The following is an 18,001-nucleotide window of genomic DNA, read 5'->3' as shown; positions in this document are numbered from 1 at the left end:
TGGGCTAGAGAGTCCTCTACATTCTTTTGCCGCTGGTGTGCTAAGTTATGATTGGCAGATTTGTGGGATATTCCCTCCTCCCCAGCTGTGGCAGTAGCTCAGGACAGGATCAAGGTGGGGCAGGACCAAGATGGGGGCCTGGAGCCCACCCTTGTCCTTCTTCCCAGATGGGCAATTGCACCAAAGCAAAGCACCCACTTTCATCCCTAGGAGACCTAGAATCCCTTACTAACTACCTAACATTAGAATTGGAATTACTGGATCAGAGTTAGTTAAAATCGAATTTTCTTTTTTGATAGGCAAAAATGAGACAGCATGGTTTGAATTTCCATTTCTTTATCAGTGAGATTGATGGTTGGGTTATACAATTTTGGACCAATTTTATTTCTTTTGTAAGTTATTTTCCATGCCTTTTCTTTGACCTATTTTATAAAACTGGTTAATCTTTTCTTTTATTGATTTGTAAGAGATTATATTAGGTATATATGCCCATGTTTGTCATGCATTTTATTATACAATTTAAGTTGATAGTTTGCCTTTTATTTTTATGTTTTTTAATGTACCAAAGATAAAATATTTTTGAGAGTCCAAATAATGTTTATTCATATGGAAACATATGGTTTCCGCAAATGTACAGCAAATAGTGTAGTCCTGCATGATGAGAAATGTCATTTTAAATTGGTATTGGATTTGTGTAATAGCAAGAAAAGAAGCTTTAAAAGGAATAAATATAATACAAAAGGAAACTTTCCCAAAGCTCATACTCCTATACCAAAGAATGTTCTTATTATATAATTCAGATCGCAATTATTATAACTAACAAATGGGAGGTTAATAGAATGAAACTTTCATATTGTTCTTGCTTTATAAATTTTCTCTAGTAGTTTTAAATCTACCTGGCTTTTTTTATGCATATCTATTTTTTTTCTTTCAAAACATTAAGTGGGTACAAATGTTTCTGTTAAACGGATAGCTTTTGTAATAATTAAATCAGGGCTGTTAGTGTGCCCATCACCCAGATAGTGTTCACTGAACCCATTAGGTAGGTTTTTGCCCCCTCCTCCTCCCCTCTCCCTCAAAAGGTAAAAATTTATTCGCTGCAATATTAATTGATTTTGCTGAGGTCTCTTTTCTCATATTTATGTTTAGGATTATTGAAAGACAAAATTACAACAAATTTAGTTTAATGATCTTAATCGCCTTTTTTTGTAATTCATTTTAAAATAGAATGAGTGTTAAGCTGAGCAGAGGAGGTTGGATTTATGGAGAGAAGAGGGCTGAGGAAAGCAGAAACAGAGAGCAGGCTGGTGGTTCCAAAGTTACTTTTCTTGTAACGGTTAAGCAAGGGGACTTTCTGATCATGCCAACTCTAACTGGCCTGTTGCGGGGTTTGGCTATCATCTCTCTCCTGATTTCTTGGAAGGTCAGGGAAACAGCTTGGTTTCGGCTGTTCCAGGCATGGTGGCCTGGAACTTCAGTACAAGTGACTCCATTCTGGTTTGGTCTGTTGCACCCGATGCAGAAGCTCAGTTCAAACCAATGGCTTCCTATAAATTTTATTTAACAGGATGAATATTCCCATTATAAGATTTGATATTTATTCGTCTGTATTTGATTTTTGCTTTATCACTTCACCTTTTTAGAGGAAAAAACCCACAGTTATTACTCTGTGTATGAAGTATGTTGGGGCTCAGATGATACCCCAAAGCATGGCGCTTTGGCATGCTGAGCATTTTGAACTAAAGGAGTTGGAAGCCTCAGAAGCAGTCTCTCTGATCATCTCCTTCCTTCCTCTCTCTCGCTCCTCTTTCTCTCCCAAAGCACATCTTACAAACTAGAATTCCTTCCCCCCACCAGGTGATTCATTGAACCTAGAACTCCTCTTCCACAAAGCAAGCCATAAAACCTGGAACGGTCACTCTCTCCCTTCTCCCTTCTCTCTTGAAGACCCTCAGGCCACAGGGCTCCTGCCCCATACCCAGGGGAAGGAAAGCTACACAGAGAGGCCAAGAAGACTCTGAACAGACTGTCCTTGCTGGGTTTCCTCCCTCAGTGTGTTACCGTTAGATCATATCTTTCTGTTCAATCACATTTCTACACCGCTGTCCATTCTTCATCAAACGTAAGCATAAATATACAGTTTTCCCTAAGTCTTTGGGTCTTCATGTATGAAGACTCCCATGTCACACAAAACTTTGATTAAATAAATTTGTTACACTTTTGTTAACCTTCCTTTATTATAGGAGTGTCAGCCATGACCCTCATGAAGGGTGAGGAAAGGGATCACACATTCCTGTCCCTACACAGGCAATGATTACCATCCAATTAAATTCAACAAAAAATGTATGTGCCGACCACTGTTCTAGGCACTTGAGGAACACCAGAGAACCAAGGGAACAAAAATCTCTAGGCTTGAGGAGCTTATGTTCTGGTGGAGGGAAAAAGACAATAATTAATATACATGACAAATTAGTAAACTATGTGCCAGAAATAGAGTGCTGCATAATAAATTACCAGCCTTGTGAAGATTATCAGTAATTTTGACTGGCAGTTTTGGTGGGGTGGAAGAGACCAAGACCCACTTGAAGGGTGTTGAAGAGTGAACCAGAGGAGACGAATTGGAGACAGTGGGTTTGGCTATGAAGGAAGTGGTAGTGTAACTGGTTCTATGAACAAATTTCAATGACTCCTATATTTTTTTATAATCCTCTCCCTTAACTAACTACTTGACATTTTGGGTCGTTTCCCACAAATGGTGGGTTTTCTGCAAGACAAAGGAGCTGAGATACTGAAGGCCCCTGGGCAGAATTCCTGATTGCCAGATTCACCATCCCCCCCCCCCAACCTGGCCCCAATGCACACAGCCCCTCGTTAGTTATACCACAATCTGCCCCAAAACATGTGGCCTCTCCTTTAAAAGCCCATGGTGTCTGTTAGTCAGGGAGACAGATTTGAAGAAGCTTCTCCTGTTCTCCCAGCAAGACATCTGTCACATTAAAAAAGTCCTTTCTTCCTTGGCAATTCTCATTGTCTCAATAATTGAACCTTTGAGCAATGAGCAACTGGACCTAGGCTAAATCTGCCTTGCAGTTTCAATGACAATTATAGGGTCTCATCTGGAATGGTGTTGCTCCTGTTCATAGGCCAAGAGCAGGGAGAGATCAAAAGCTTCCCTTAAAAGCTGCTTGGCCATATTTGTAGGAGGGCAGCTTTGGACTCTCCAACCAGCTCCACCATTACCAGCCTCCAGGGCATTGGTGATTGCCTCATGATTACCTCCGAAGACTTCGAAGAATGACATTTCCATCCAGATGGGCTGAGTGCTATTTGAAGGTACCTCACCGTGGGGGATGCCCCTCTCAATTTGGGAAATTCTGAGGGAATTCTCATTTGTTTTGGGTTGAATAAGCCTCCAACTATTTGTGAGAGTGGGAACTAAACTAACTTTTGATTTGGCACTCCCAGGCCTTATAAGGTGAAACTGCAGCTGGTTTGTTTGGAACTGTTACTGAGAGTTTGGCACTTGTCCCTGAGGCTGCATCAGAAGAATGAAGACTAGTGATCTGAGGAGAAGTAAAGAGGAGTTATTAATTTGCCAGCAGATGAGGAGGATGGAGACTCCTGTCGAAAATGCCATCATAAGCACAAATATAGAGCTTTTAAAAGGGAGGGTTTTAAGCTTCAGGCAATTGCTGCTCAACTATGGTTGATGCTTCTGATCCTTCCCATCTCCACTGAAGACAATCCCGTGACCTCCTGGAACCCCACCCTGGATAGTTCGACAGTTCCACAGTTCCACTGAGTCATCTCCTGTAGAACAAAGAACAAAGGACGCTTCTCTGTCCCTCCTGACCACTGGCCTGAGGCAGGGATGCACGTTTTAGCTTTCCAAAAGGAGTGGGGAGAGTTTTAAAGAGAAAGAAAACATTTTTGCCATTTTTTTTCAGTCCATTCCCTCTGTTATAGAACCTCTTGAATTCCTCTTTATGTTGAGTGTTTATCTGTATTGGTTTGTGGCATGCAAATGTGGAGTCTGTTAAGCTCTTTGTCTCTATTTTCTTCTTGCCTACTTTACGTTTCCTACTGATGGTAGCATAAGCGCAGTCTAAGATCTGGGAGGTTGAAAGACACCTCTTTCCGTGGAGGCAACCTGGCTGAGACACAGGGACGCTCGCCATTGGACAGTAAAGAGGAACATAATGTATAAAGATTTATGTGGAACTTTAGAGGATCTCATGGCTAGCGTTCTAAGGTAAGGACTATTGAAACTTTGTGTGCATGCGTATATGATTAGATGTGTTTTGTATATGTACATGTACATTTTATGTTATATCTACATGGTACCAAAATTGGCTCACAAATAAAAGGAGCACTCATAAATTAAATAAATATGCCCAAATGCTTTTCAAGTTAACATGAATTTAGTAATCTTTGGTAAACAAGCTGGGTTTTTAGAAATTATTTATATAATAGCAATAAAAATGTCTTCAAAACTGTCAGTATACATTTTCTCTTGGGTTTACTAGTCATTGTTATATTTGAAGGTGTCAGAGTTTTACATAAATGTTATAAAACTAAAAACTCAGCCAAAACAAAATGATCTGTGTTTGTATGATTTTTTAATCAGTAAGACTAATTTAATGTTGTTGGCTTAATGAAAGCAGCTAAATCTCCTGCTGTATCAGCAAAAATATCCAGGTGTTTAACTTTAAGGTTCTTACTCAGGTAAAAATGTAGACATGCCTAAATAAAGATATGTTTTCTCTTAGCTTATTGTTATGTTTGAATCGTTCAATATGATCAAAAAATCTTCCTACGCTGTTACAAAGAGTTGTGTATTCCCCTTCTCAAGGTATTAGTTTTCCAGTTTCTTGTTTTCTTTATAACATAATGTTCACACATGACCCTGGACACAGTCTTCTTATGTCTCATAAATTCTGGCAACTTTTTTGTGGAGTTTGGCTTCCAAGTTGTCTAAATGTGTTTCTCATTTTAAAAAAATCAGATTAAAGGTTTTCCTTTACTTTTTTTGTTAACTAGCCTGAGAAACAAAGATTTTATGTTTTATCAAGATAATTCCTATGTGGTCCTTATTAGATTTTTGATTACTTGGGAAAACTGAGCTTTAAATAGTTTTTTTTTTTTTTTTTTTGAGACAGAGTCTCGCTCTGTTGCCCAAGCTAGAGTGAGTGCCGTGGGGTCAGCCTCGCTCACAGCAACCTCAAACTCCTGGGCTTAAGGGATCGTACTGCCTCAGCCTCCCGAGTAGCTAGGACGACAGGCATGTGCCACCATGCCCGGCTAATTTTTTGTATATATATTTTTAGTTGTCCAGATAACTTCTGTCTATTTTTAGTAGAGACGGGTCTCGCTCTTGCTCAGGCTGATCTCGAACTCCTGATCTCCAGCGATCCACCCACCTCGGCCTCCCAGAGTGCTAGGATTACAGGCGTGAGCCACTGCGCCCGGCCTAAATAGTTAAGGTTTTTTCCGTATTGCCTTTAAAGTCTTCTGATTATCACTCTTGGTAAAATGAATTGCTATTATTTTACAATAACCTGTGATTCTGTTTTGATCAAATGTTTTGAGCCTTCTAACATCTTTGCAAAATCTACATAATTAGAATGTTTAGCTACCTGTAAGCTTCCGTTTTCCTGTCGTTGCCGGACTAGGCAGGATTTACAACCTTTTTGTTTAGAATGTGGTTTGTTCATTCTGGTACAAGAGTCTCTAAATCCTTAGCTCGAATGGTTTTAACTAAGGCTTATGTTTTGTACAGCAAATTCCTGCAAGTCTGACAGCAGCTCGATGCTTATAGATAAGTTAATTCTATAACCTTGCTTTTGGCATTTGGGTTTTTTTCTTTTATGTTGCTTAAAAGCTTTTAAACGTTGATAAATTCTTGTCCACCTCCATTCCCATCTGGCCTACAACATTTAATTGATTATAAGTCTTTTGACTTTAAGTCTCGTGGACACAAGTTCCCACCAAGGGACAGGGTGGAATCAGGGCAGGTAGCCACAACACCTTGGCAATGATGGGACAAATTAAAAGTTTGGCCATCAATGCTGCCTCTAGCAAATCTTGGCTGAAAGGGGGAAAATGCAAGCTAAAATAAAATCCTATGTACTTCTCTCCCGACCCCCCAACTAAATGGACCCCCTCTTGGCCAAGGGGGTCTCTCCCCCCCAAAAAACCCTTAAAACTGAATTCCTGGCTATAACAGGAAGGAAGGTTGGACATGCCTCATTATGCCCCCATTCTGCCAATCAAAAGAAAAATTTCTTTTAAACCCTGGAACCCAGGAATACTGTTTTTTTTTTTTCAAGATCTAAGGGCAATAAACCAAATAGTGAAGGATATTCTTCCAACGGTACTTAATCCTAACAGCCTCCTTACCACTTTATCTGGACATTCTGCCTGATTTTCAGTTATAGAGTTAAAAGATGCTTTCTTTTGCATTCCTCTTGCTGCTGAATCCCAAGTAGTATTTCAAGGCAACATGCAGATCTCACTTCCCACTGTCAAATACTTGAGGTTTGAATTATCTCTTGAAACTCAGAATCTCCTTCCAGATTGGAGAGAGGTTGTAAATTGAATAGCAGTTCATACCACCCACAAGCAGTTGTGAGGGATTCTTGGGTATGGCTGTGTTTTGCCAGATTTAGATTCTTAACTTCCTAACTTCAGGCTAATAGCAAAACCCCTCTATGAAGCCTTAGTAGGGGAAGAAAAAGAACTACTCACTTAGACCAGGGAATGCCACAGGGCTTTCCTGACTATTAAAGAAAAATTAATGAGTGCCCCCGTATTGGGCTCCCAGACTTATATAAGCCTTTTGATTTGTTCACTCAAGAAAGAAAAAATTGGACTCAGGGTATTGACACAAACTTTGGGGGATCATAAGCAACTGTACCTTATTTCTATAGTAACTAGATGTGGTAACAACAGGATGGCCTACTTGTCTGAGAGTGTTGGCTGCTACTTAGGATATTTTATAGGAAGCGGAAAAGTTTACCCTTGGGCAACTGGTTACTGTTCACACCATGCGTTGTGTATATAAAACCTCTACTAGAACAAAAGGGGAGGCTTTTGGTTATTGGCAAGTGGCCAGATGGGTAAATGTCAGACTATTTTGTTAGATAATCCTAATGTAACTCTGAAGATAGTGGCCACCCCTAACTAATTCTTTAACCTTTTGAGTTGTTTCCCAGAAATAGTGGATTTTCTGCAAGACACAGGAGCTAAGATTCTGAAGGCCCCAGGGCAGACTTCCTAACACCACAATCTGACCCCAGTGCACACAGCCGCTTGTTACTTACACCATGACCTGCTCCAAGCCACACAGCCCTTCCTTTAAAAGCCCATGATCTTCCTTAGTCAGAGAGACAGATTTAAGGCATTTTCTCCTGTTCTCCCTACAATACATCTATCATATTAAAAAATTCCTTTCTTCCTTGGCAATTCTTGTTGTCTCAATAATTGGATCTTTGTGCAATGACTAACTGGACCTTGCAGTTTCAACAACAGTAACTGTTAGGACAAGCAGGCTGGAAGAAGGCTTTCTTGATGGTAATGAACTTAGAGCTGGGAGAGTGGTTAGGGCCATTTCCTTGAGTCCATGTGGTTGGGAGGTCCTGGCAAGAAGCAGATGGCACACTCTAAAGAGGGAGTCTGAAGAGATTATTACAGAGGTGTGGACTGGCTTAAAGGAAGCTCCCAAGGGGTGGTGACTCAGGAGGTGCTTACCAAGCAGAAGGACTCTCTGAAGACGCAAATTAGGGGAAGTTATATGAATCCAGATAGGGAGCTTTAGCCATAGGAAAGGGTTGGCCAACGAAAGCTGGAACCCAAGGCTGTGCCAAGGGATTGAAAATAAATATCCCAACTCTCCCTCTTTCATCCTTGTATGTCCCTTGTCTGATCCCAAGCCAAAGGGAGAATACAAAGAAACCTGGTTGATGTTGTCCACAGGGGCCCAGAGCAAGGAGGAGAAGATAGAGAATAGTTCTGGAGGGGCAAAAGGAGGACATCTGTCACAGTGGGAGAGAGGAGACAGTGTCTAGTGCACGAATAGGAGACTGGCTTTGGACAGCAATATGGATGGTTCAACTGCAGGAGGGGTTCTTAACCCTTGTATATCCCATGAATCCTTTGATGGTTGAAACTTCTGGATGCTTCTTAGAAAGATGTTTTCAAATGCATAAAATAAATGGAAGTACAAAGACAATTAATTATACTGAAACACAGTTATCAAATTATTTTTAAAAGCAAAGCCAGGTGCAATGGTGTGTGCCTATAGTCCCAGCTAGTCAGGAGGCTGAGGCAGGAGGATTGCTTGAGCCCAGAAGTTTGAGGATATAGTGTGCTATGATCATGCCTGTGTATAACCATGGCACTCCAGCCTAGGCAACATAGTGAGAACCCATCTCTAAAACAAACAAACAAACAAAAAACCAAATCTGTGATATGTTTCTTTATTAATTCTATATATAAGATCTAGCAGTCTAATGGGTCTAATAACTACCACAATTGCAAAGTTGTGACATATATGTACAATATTCTACAATATCTATGAAAACTGTTTTGTAGATCTAAGGTGTCTGTTGGGACCAAAAGCACAGGTACTGCTAATGGTACATTTGTTATCTACATTTATAGTTGAAGGAAATGCTAGATTTCAGATAAAGATTCATTTCCACATGCAAGATCAGAACCCTCTGGCTCCAGTCCACAGACCCATCAGGAGAAAGGCAGAGTGTGAGGACACAAAAGCTAACAGGTGCAAGATAGGTAGTGGGAATCTGCGGCACCCTCTTCTTGCTTTGCATTTCTTAGTGAAGAAAGAAAGCGGCAGGTCATGAGCCAAGAGTGAGAATGGAAAAGTAGATGTAAGAGGTTGAGAAGAGAGAAGGCATGAAAGAGTCTTCTAGTGGGAAATTGAATGGACTAGGAAATTAGCAGGTGATTACCAGGGAGGATTCAAAGGCCATGTGAAGTTAGTGGTCATGGACTTTAATGGAAGAGTGGTCAGCTAGGCTGTTTTCCTTATTCAGCTACATGAAGACAAAGACAGGCCGGGCGTGGTGGCTCACGCCTGTAATCCTAGCACTCTGGGAGGCCGAGGTGGGCGGATCGTTTGAGCTCAGGAGTTCGAGACCAGCCTGAGCAAGAGCGAGACCCCATCTCTACTAAACATAGAAAGAAATTATATGGACAGCTAAAAATATATATACAAAAAATTAGCCGGGCATGGTGGTGCATGCCTGTAGTCCCAGCTACTCGGGAGGCTGAGGCAGGAGGATCACTTGAGCCCAGGAGTTTGAGGTTGCTGTGAGCTAGGCTGACGCCACGGCACTCACTCTAGCCCGGGCAACAGAGTGAGACTCTGTCTCAAAAAAAAAAAAAAAGACAGACGAGAGGGAGAGACAGGAAAGGGGCAAGGAAGTAGAAGGTGTGCAAATAGAGAGGAGAGATTGTAATGATAACCACGGACTTTAATTTGATAAGGAGGGAAGAGAGGATGTCAGGAAATGAGGGGTAGTGAAAAAGTGGTAGACTTGATGAAGTGAAGGTCCCGCCAGGGCTCAAAGGCTTGTGGAATCAGAGTATGAGAGAGAATGCACTGTAGCGATGGGAGGTGGGGGTCAGACAATGGGATATTAAACGTAACTTTTTGTGGTAAGCAGGATAATGCTCCATCCTTCCAAAATGTCTAAGTCCTCATCCTTGGAACCTGTTACCTTACATGGCAAAAGCAACTCTGCAGATGTGATTAAGAACCTTAAAATAGGGACCCTGTGATTACCCAGTGTAATCACAAGGGTCCTTAAAAGTGAATGAAGGAAGCATAAGAATGAGTCAAGGAAAGAGATGTGTCAACAAAAGTAGCATCAGACCGACGCCATGTTGCTGGCTTTGAATATGGAAGAAGCAGGGCATGAACCAAGGCACGTGGGTTGCTTCTGTGAACTAAAAAGGTGCACGAACAGATTCACCTCTAGAGCCTCCAGAAGGGAACACAGCCCTGCCAATACCTTGCTTTCAGCCCAGTGCACCTTGTCTTGCACACCTGAGCTACAGAACTGTAAAATAATAAATGTATACTGTTTTAAGCCACTAAGTGTGTTGTAATGTTTTATGGCAGTGATAGAAAACAAATGCACCTCTTAATAACCAGTTTCATGCAGTCGTAAACTTTGAGGAATTAAAGTATAATTCTAGATAACAAAGCATAAGTAGGAAACCGTAAACAGAAGACAGCTATTTTTCTAAACTCAGAGAAATTTAGGTGAATATTCTTTAAGGCCAGTACATTTCCCAGTTTATATGTTTTCTCACCAACATCTAATACTTTTTCACTTCCTTGCTCATGAATTTTTTTTACCCTGTTTTCCTCACCTCCATAAGTTTTTTTGTCAGAATCCCCCTTTTTTGGTTCCTTTTGGAAGTAATATTTATAAAGGAAATTGGAGAATGTATGTAAATTTGAAAAGTATAATGCACATTGGGATCATAAGGTATTCTTATTGATGATGAGGATAACTGTAAGTCCTTTAGAATTTTCCTGAGATTAATATTCAGATATATGAAAGATTTAGAATGATATTAAATGCCATCTGTTACCATGCCCTAGATTCCCCTATTTCTCAATAGTAAAGTGACAGTAGGGTACACAGGGTTAAAGATAGATTATAATGACGTCCACAGACTTGGCTGAATCATTTATAAACCTTCCCAGTGAGGTTTAGGATACATTATGATTATATATCTTAAGATCTATAAAAATAGTTGAAAAGAAAGTGTTATAATATATAGAGATGATTTTTTTCAGTAAATTGCTGCTACCTTCAAGAATATTTTTTATTTATTTTCTTTCTTTTTTTTAATTTTTTTTTCACTGATCTGGAACTTTAATCACAAAGAATAGTTTTTAAAACTTAATTTTCTTTATTCAGTTTCACATCCTCTTGAGTGTCTGCTTTATTATGATTTGTGTTCTAGTAATCCTACTTTATTTGAATGTTTTTAATTTAATATCTGCTCAGGTTTATTTATAGACTTTTCTCTATTACTTTATTTTACTTGTTATGTTTATGTGAGGGTTTGGAGGTGGTTCTTTTTTTACGTAATGCTTACTTTTAATTTAAAATGATCTTTATATTACAATCATTCTTTGAATATAAAACAAATGTACTGATGTTGTTATATGTACATATTCAGTATTTTGTTTAATATAACATTTGAGTTCTGATTTTTGGAAAGAACACTTTTGAAAAGGAAGTTTGTTAGGAATATGCTTTCTAACTCTTCCTTCTCAAAAAAAAATTTTTTTTCCCTGCTCTGTTATTGTGAAAGCAAGTTGTTTTCATGTCTCGTGTTGTTTTTTAGATTTCATGAACATATATCCATAGCTGTTTTGTTTCCTTCTGAACAAATGCCCAACAAAGAAAACCACTGGAAGAAATCAGATCCCACAAAACCCAGTGTAGAAAAGTAAACTCCCTAAAAATATTGTCTCTTGGGCCTCCACTGGAAAAGTCACATCCTTAACAGTATTTACAAAATGCAAATAACCAGTTTTGAGCATTTACTTGACTGTCAATTATAAATAAAACCATTACTTGCCTAAGTACCAATAACCTCCCAGTGATTCTCTTGATGCCACGGAAAAGTTCCATGGTATTACCTTTAATTGAATCAAGATGTTCACTTAAAATAAAAGTTCGTATATAGTACAGTGCACAAGCTAATTTTCACATTGCTTTCTGAAATTCTATCCCTGCTGCAGTGAATGGGGATCACTTACAAAAGAATCTCAATAGGATTCTTTTTGTTTTTCTATTCTAAAATACCAAGTATTTTAGTAATCAATATTTCTCAAGCACAAACAACAGCATTTAAAATAAGTGTATTGCTGGTGATGACAGTGGTAATGGTGACAGCTTCCTGTCTCATTCATAAGAAAAGCCAAGGCCAGGCATGGCGGCTCACACCTGTAACCCTAGCACTTTGGGAGGCTGAAGCAGGAGGATCACTTGAGGCCAGGAGTTTGAGACCATACTGAGCAACATAGTGAGACCCTCTCTCTACAAAAAATATCATTGAATATTTGGAAACATTTATTTCCTACCCCAAAGCTGTATTCTTAGAGGACTAAATGGCATATTTAAACACTGTATTCGACAGATGTACCATCTGAAATACGTGGGTATTTAGGGTATTGGGAAATCCTAAAATGAAAATGTCATCTGTGCTCATAGTCTACTGGACAAACTCATTCAAATACAGTGGTAGCTATATTACTAATGAACTGTTCAGGAATAGTAAATTCAAGAAACATTGAATGTTAACTGTAGCAACTACAAATATGTTTTATTCTGTCATTTTTTTGAGGAAATTATCCATATCTGAATTAGAGTAATAAAGATTTGCTTAAAATGTTAAGTGGTACACTTTGAACAGAAGTCTAAGTATATTAGTTTTTTTTGTTGTTGTTGTTGAGACAGAGTCTCACTTTGTTGCCCAGGCTAGAGTGAGTGCCGTGGCATCAGCTTAGCTCACAGCAACCTCAGACTCCTCGGCTTAAGCGATCCTACTGCCTCAGCCTCCCGAGTAGCTGGGACTACAGGCATGCGCCACTATGCCCGGCTAATTTTTTCTATATAGATTTTTAGTTGTCCATATAATGTCTTTCTGTTTTTAGTAGAGACGGGGTCTCGCTCAGGCTGGGCTCGAACTCCTGACCTTGAGCAATCCACCCGCCTCGGCCTCCCAGAGTGCTAGGATTACAGGCGTGAGCCACCGCGCCCGGCCTAAGTATATCAGTTTTAAGAAAATATTAGCCCATTAGAAATAATTAGAAATAGAAATAACATGAGACATAAAAATCACCTGTTTTTTCCTAACTTAAATTTTGTTTGCTATGTTTCTTTTTAATTCAAAATGACCAGAATATTCTTGGACTAGACTGCTAAATATTCTCTTTGAAGAATTTTCAATCAAGGTTACACTCAAAACATTTCACAAGAGAATCCTACAAAATTTCACCATTGTAGAAGACATAACTCCTACCCCAAAGGCAATTAAAAAATAAGATAGTGTAGTGCTTTTAGATGTTACAGGGAATCAGATGTTGGTGAAATACACAGGCAGGAATTGTTGGCAAAACCCAGAAGGCTGGGTCTAGAAGGCTTGTTGCATTTATAATCAGCTTTTTCCACATTATAAATATATTTAAATACAGTAGCCCCACCCCCTTATCTGTGGTTTTGCTTTCCATGGTTTCAGTTACCCATGGTACAGCACAATAAGATATTTTAGAGAGAGAGTGAGAGAGAGAGAGACACCACATTTACATAATTATTACAGTATTTTGTTATAATTGTTCTATTTTAGTATTATTGTTAATCTCTTACTGTGCCTAATTTATAAACTTTATCATAGGTATATATGTATAGGAAAAAACATAGTGTATATAGGGTTCGGTATTAATCTGTGGTTTCAGGCATCCACTAGGGATCTTGGAATGTGTCCCCCTCAGATGGGGGGACTACTGTACCTGATAATTATTCCCCATCAACAGTGTATTCATGTATTTGGGGCAAAAGTAGGAAAAATTGTTCCAGTATATGAGTTGTTTCTTACAAAACCAGAAACAGCAAGTTCAGAAGGTAAAAATGTTTAAAGTTGTAATGACTTCTTTTTTTCCAATTTAAAAATTATAGGTGGGCCTTTAAAAGTGCTGTGGAATGGTAGTAATACTCACTGGGTGCTGATCGGGGTGGGGGGGGCGACTAGGGTGTAGAGGGGGTGGGGTGGGTAGGCCCACAGCTAATGGAGATGGGGCGCACTGTATAGGGGAAGGACACACTTGTGGCCCTGGCTTGAGCAAGGCAAATGTGTTTCACGTAACCAAAATGTTTGTACCCCCATAATATCCTGAATTAAAAATAAATAAATAAATAAAATAAAATTGAACTTGACAAGGAAAAAATAAATAAAAAATAAAAGTGCTGTGGAAGATGGTGCAGTGCTAGACAAACACTGGCATGCTAGCTCAAATTTTGACACTATGGGGGAAAAGCAATATGTGCTCTCTGCCTAAACAGCAGTATCTTTAGCACAATTAATCATCTACCTACCTCTTCACCTAGACAACGAAGATTTCTCTTTTTATTTTTTGGCTTTCAATTTAATTTTTGGCTAGTTTATTTGCTCATATTTACAAAACTTACAATTTACAGATGGTGAATATGAAAATTCTTCCTTCTGTCCCAGTTCTTCATCTACCCGTAGCTCGGAGCCATGATTTCTAGTGTCTTGGATATCCTTCCAAAGACTGTCTATATCCATAAACAATGTGGCAGAGGGGCAGGGCCCCGTGGCTCATGCCTGTAATCCTAGCACTCTGGGAGGCCAAGGCAGGAGGATCGCTCGAGATCAGGAGATTGAGACCAGCCTGATCAAGAGCGAGACCCCCGTCTCTACTAAAAAATAGAAAGAAATTATCTGGACAACTAAAAAAAAATATACAGAAAAAACTAGTCAGGCATGGTGGTGCATGCCTGTAGTCCTAGCTATTCAGGAGGCTGAGGCAGTAGGATCGCTTAAGCCCAGGAGTTTGAGGTTGCTGTGAGCTAGGCTGACGCCACAGCACTCTAGCCAGGGCAAAAGAGCGAGACTCTGTCTCCAAAAAAAAAAATTGTGGGAGAGGGGAAAAAATATATAAAAACTGTCTATATAAATATATACATATACATTCTCTTTTCCCCCTTCTCTCCTGCTTTCTTTGTAGCACATTATACAAACTCCACTTTATCTTCATTAATTATATTTATTTATGGTCATTAGCTGTTATTATGATATATTGCACATAAAAAACAATTCACTAATTTGATGTGTACAGTTCAGTGAGTTCTGATAAATTTCTATAACCATCACCGTAAACTTGATAAAGCACATTTCTCAAAATGTGACCTTGTGCTTCTTTGCAGTCAATCCTCTCCTGCCATCCCTTGGCCCCTCATATTAACAGAGCTTTTTTGTGGTTGTTGATATGACTACAGTTCTATCTTTTCCTTGAATTTTATAAAAATGAAATTACAGAGTATATAATCTTTTGTGTCTCGCTTCTTTCATTTAGCATAATGCTTTTGAGATTCATTCATATTTGTTGCTTATATCATTCCTTATTATTGCCAAGTCATATTCCATCATATAGCATAATTTGTTAATATTCAATAGTTGCTGGACATTTAGTTGTCTTCAGTATGGTGTTATTATGAATACAGCTGTCACAAATATTCGTGTACAAGTGGACAGATATTTTCATTTCCCTTAGGTAAATACTTATGAAAATTACAGAGTTGTATAATAAACTTATACCTAACTTTTTAAGACTCTGCCAACAGTTTTCTAAAATGTACCATTTTGCATTACCACCGGCCATGTATAAATACTCTAATTGGTCCATAGCCTCATCAAAACTTGCTATGGTTTTCACTAGAATTTTAGCAATTCTAGTGAATGTCTAGTGGTATTAATTTGCATTTCCCTAATGACTAATGATGTTTAACATCTTTTGATGGGCTTATTTGCCATCTGGATATATTTTTCAGTTGTCTATTCAAATCTTTTGGTCATTTCTGGATTGTATTGCTTTTTTTATTATTGAGTTGCCAGAGTTCTTTATTCTAGACACTAATCCTCTAGAGAATATACTGCAAATATATATTACAAATATTTTCTATCTATAATATTTTCTATATAAAATATATTACAAATATTTTCTATCAATCCATGGCCTGTTCTTTCATTTTCTTAACAGTGTCTTTCAAAGAGCAAAAGTTTTAAATTTTGATCGCATCCAATTTATCATTTCTTCTTTTATGATTGTGCTTTATAAAGTCCTATTTAAGAAATAATTTACAGCTGGCATGTGGCTCATGCCTATAAATCCCAGCACTTTGGGAGGCGGAGGCAGGAGGATCACTTGAACCCAGGAGTTCAAGACCAGCGTTGGTAATATGGCGAGACCTCGAGACTTTGCCTCTACCAAAAAAAAAAAAAAAAAAAAAAAGGTTGCCTACTCCAGAGTTACCAAGATTTTTTTCTATGTTTTCTTCCAGAAATTTTATAGAATTTATTTTGACATTGGGATCTATGAACGACTGAGTTAACTTTGTATATGTTACAAGGTAAGGGTAAAATTTTTGTTTTGTTTTGTTTTTTGCATATAAATTTCCAATTATTCTAGCATTATCTTTTTTTTAAGTATACTTTCGCCTACTGAATTGCATAACTATCTGTAGAAATTCAACTGACCATACACGTGTGGGTCTACTTTTGGACTCTATTTTGTTCCACTGATCTATAGGTCTATCTTTATACCAATACCACACTGTCTTGGTTACTGTAGCTTTGTAAGTTTTGAAATCAGGATGTAAAGTCCTTCAAATTTCTGCTTATTTTCAAAATTGTTTTGGTTATTCTATCTTGTTTTTTTAATTATATTTTTGTTCCTTTGATTGAGCCATGCTTCTGTTTCTTTGTATGCCTTGTGATCATTTGTTGAGTTTTAGGCATTTGGAAAAACCTGCCTCCTTTCCCAGTCTTTATGGACTGGTTTTATATAACAGATGACCTTCACCAGTCTGGTTAGAGATTCTGAAGACGTCTCAAACCTTTTCTGGAAATATATCTTCTCTGGGCTTGTGTGTTTAACTTCCCAGTTAAAGAGGTTTCTTCTCAGGAGCCTGTGATCTCTTTCTCCCCCTGGTGTCTCCTTGTAGTACTGCAGTCTCTGCTGGTGTAACAAGCTGCAGCACTTGCCTTTGTTCTCAGCGGCCCCGAACCTGACATCCAAAGTATACCACTGTTCCTGTCAATCAATACTCTGAGTCAGGCAGACAAAAACCAGTCCTCTGAAAAGTCAGAACTTGAACACTCATCCACTCTCCTCTTTCCTTCGTGAAGAAGAATCTAGTAGTTGAGAGTTTTCTCCTGAAGTGCTGCAATCTCTTAATTGGTTCCTGCAGTTCACACAAAGACAATTTAGTCTACACATTGTTAAGTTGGGGTCTCCATGGGAGAACAAGAGACTAGAGCTTCCTATCCCCTCATCTTGTTCATATCACCCCCTCTTGTTTTTAATTTTAATTTTGAAAAATAATTTAAAGTTACTGAAAATTTACAGACTACTATAATAAACTTTCACCTAGATTAACTAAGGAAATATTGTTAATATTTTGCCACATTTCCTTTATCTCTCTCTCTCATATAAATTAACATTTATGAAATATTTGAAGTGAAGTTGCAGACATCATGAGCTTTACTTTAAATATTTCATGTGTATCCTTTAACCTGTCAAATGATAAGACCAACACTCAATACCTGACATAAAAGAATAAAGTTGAATTCGTTGCTTACTTCAATAAGGGATCTCACAGAATTTTGGGGATTGGCAGATTTTCAGAGGCATAGACAGATTAACATCATCCAAAGAAGCATGGTTAACCAGGTGAGGGTGTTGTTGATTGGCACTCCACAGCATGTTTTCTGCAATGAGTTATACCTGACTAGCTGACTTTCAGAAATGGGGAACTGTTGCTTTCAATACCATGTTCATTGAGGTGAGTTGTCATTGATGACTTGAACAGGTCTAAAGCCAGTCCTAATGGTTGCTTATCATCATGGCTTCTGCAGAATTATGTTTTCCTTCATTTATGGGGACTCTTTTATTCTTAGTCCTCCGTTTTGGTCCTCATTCAAACAAAACTGACCATCAAGTTCAGATCTTCACCGTTGTTGTTCATAGTTCTTGAAGATGAACTTTCATTTGCAGAGATGTGATTTTCAGTTCACACATTGATCATTGTGATTTTATCTTGTTTTTGTCTTTGAATCATTTGTTGAATGAGTTTGGGTTATATCATTATATATAGGTTGAATGGTATTGAGTTATAAAAGGAGAAAATGATAATTCATAATTAATCAATAA

Source organism: Eulemur rufifrons, chromosome 1, assembly GCF_041146395.1.
Source record: "Eulemur rufifrons isolate Redbay chromosome 1, OSU_ERuf_1, whole genome shotgun sequence".
Classification (NCBI taxonomy): Eukaryota; Metazoa; Chordata; class Mammalia; order Primates; family Lemuridae; genus Eulemur; species Eulemur rufifrons.
The sequence above is the reverse complement of the archived record's forward strand: the minus strand, read 5'-3'. Positions refer to the sequence as shown.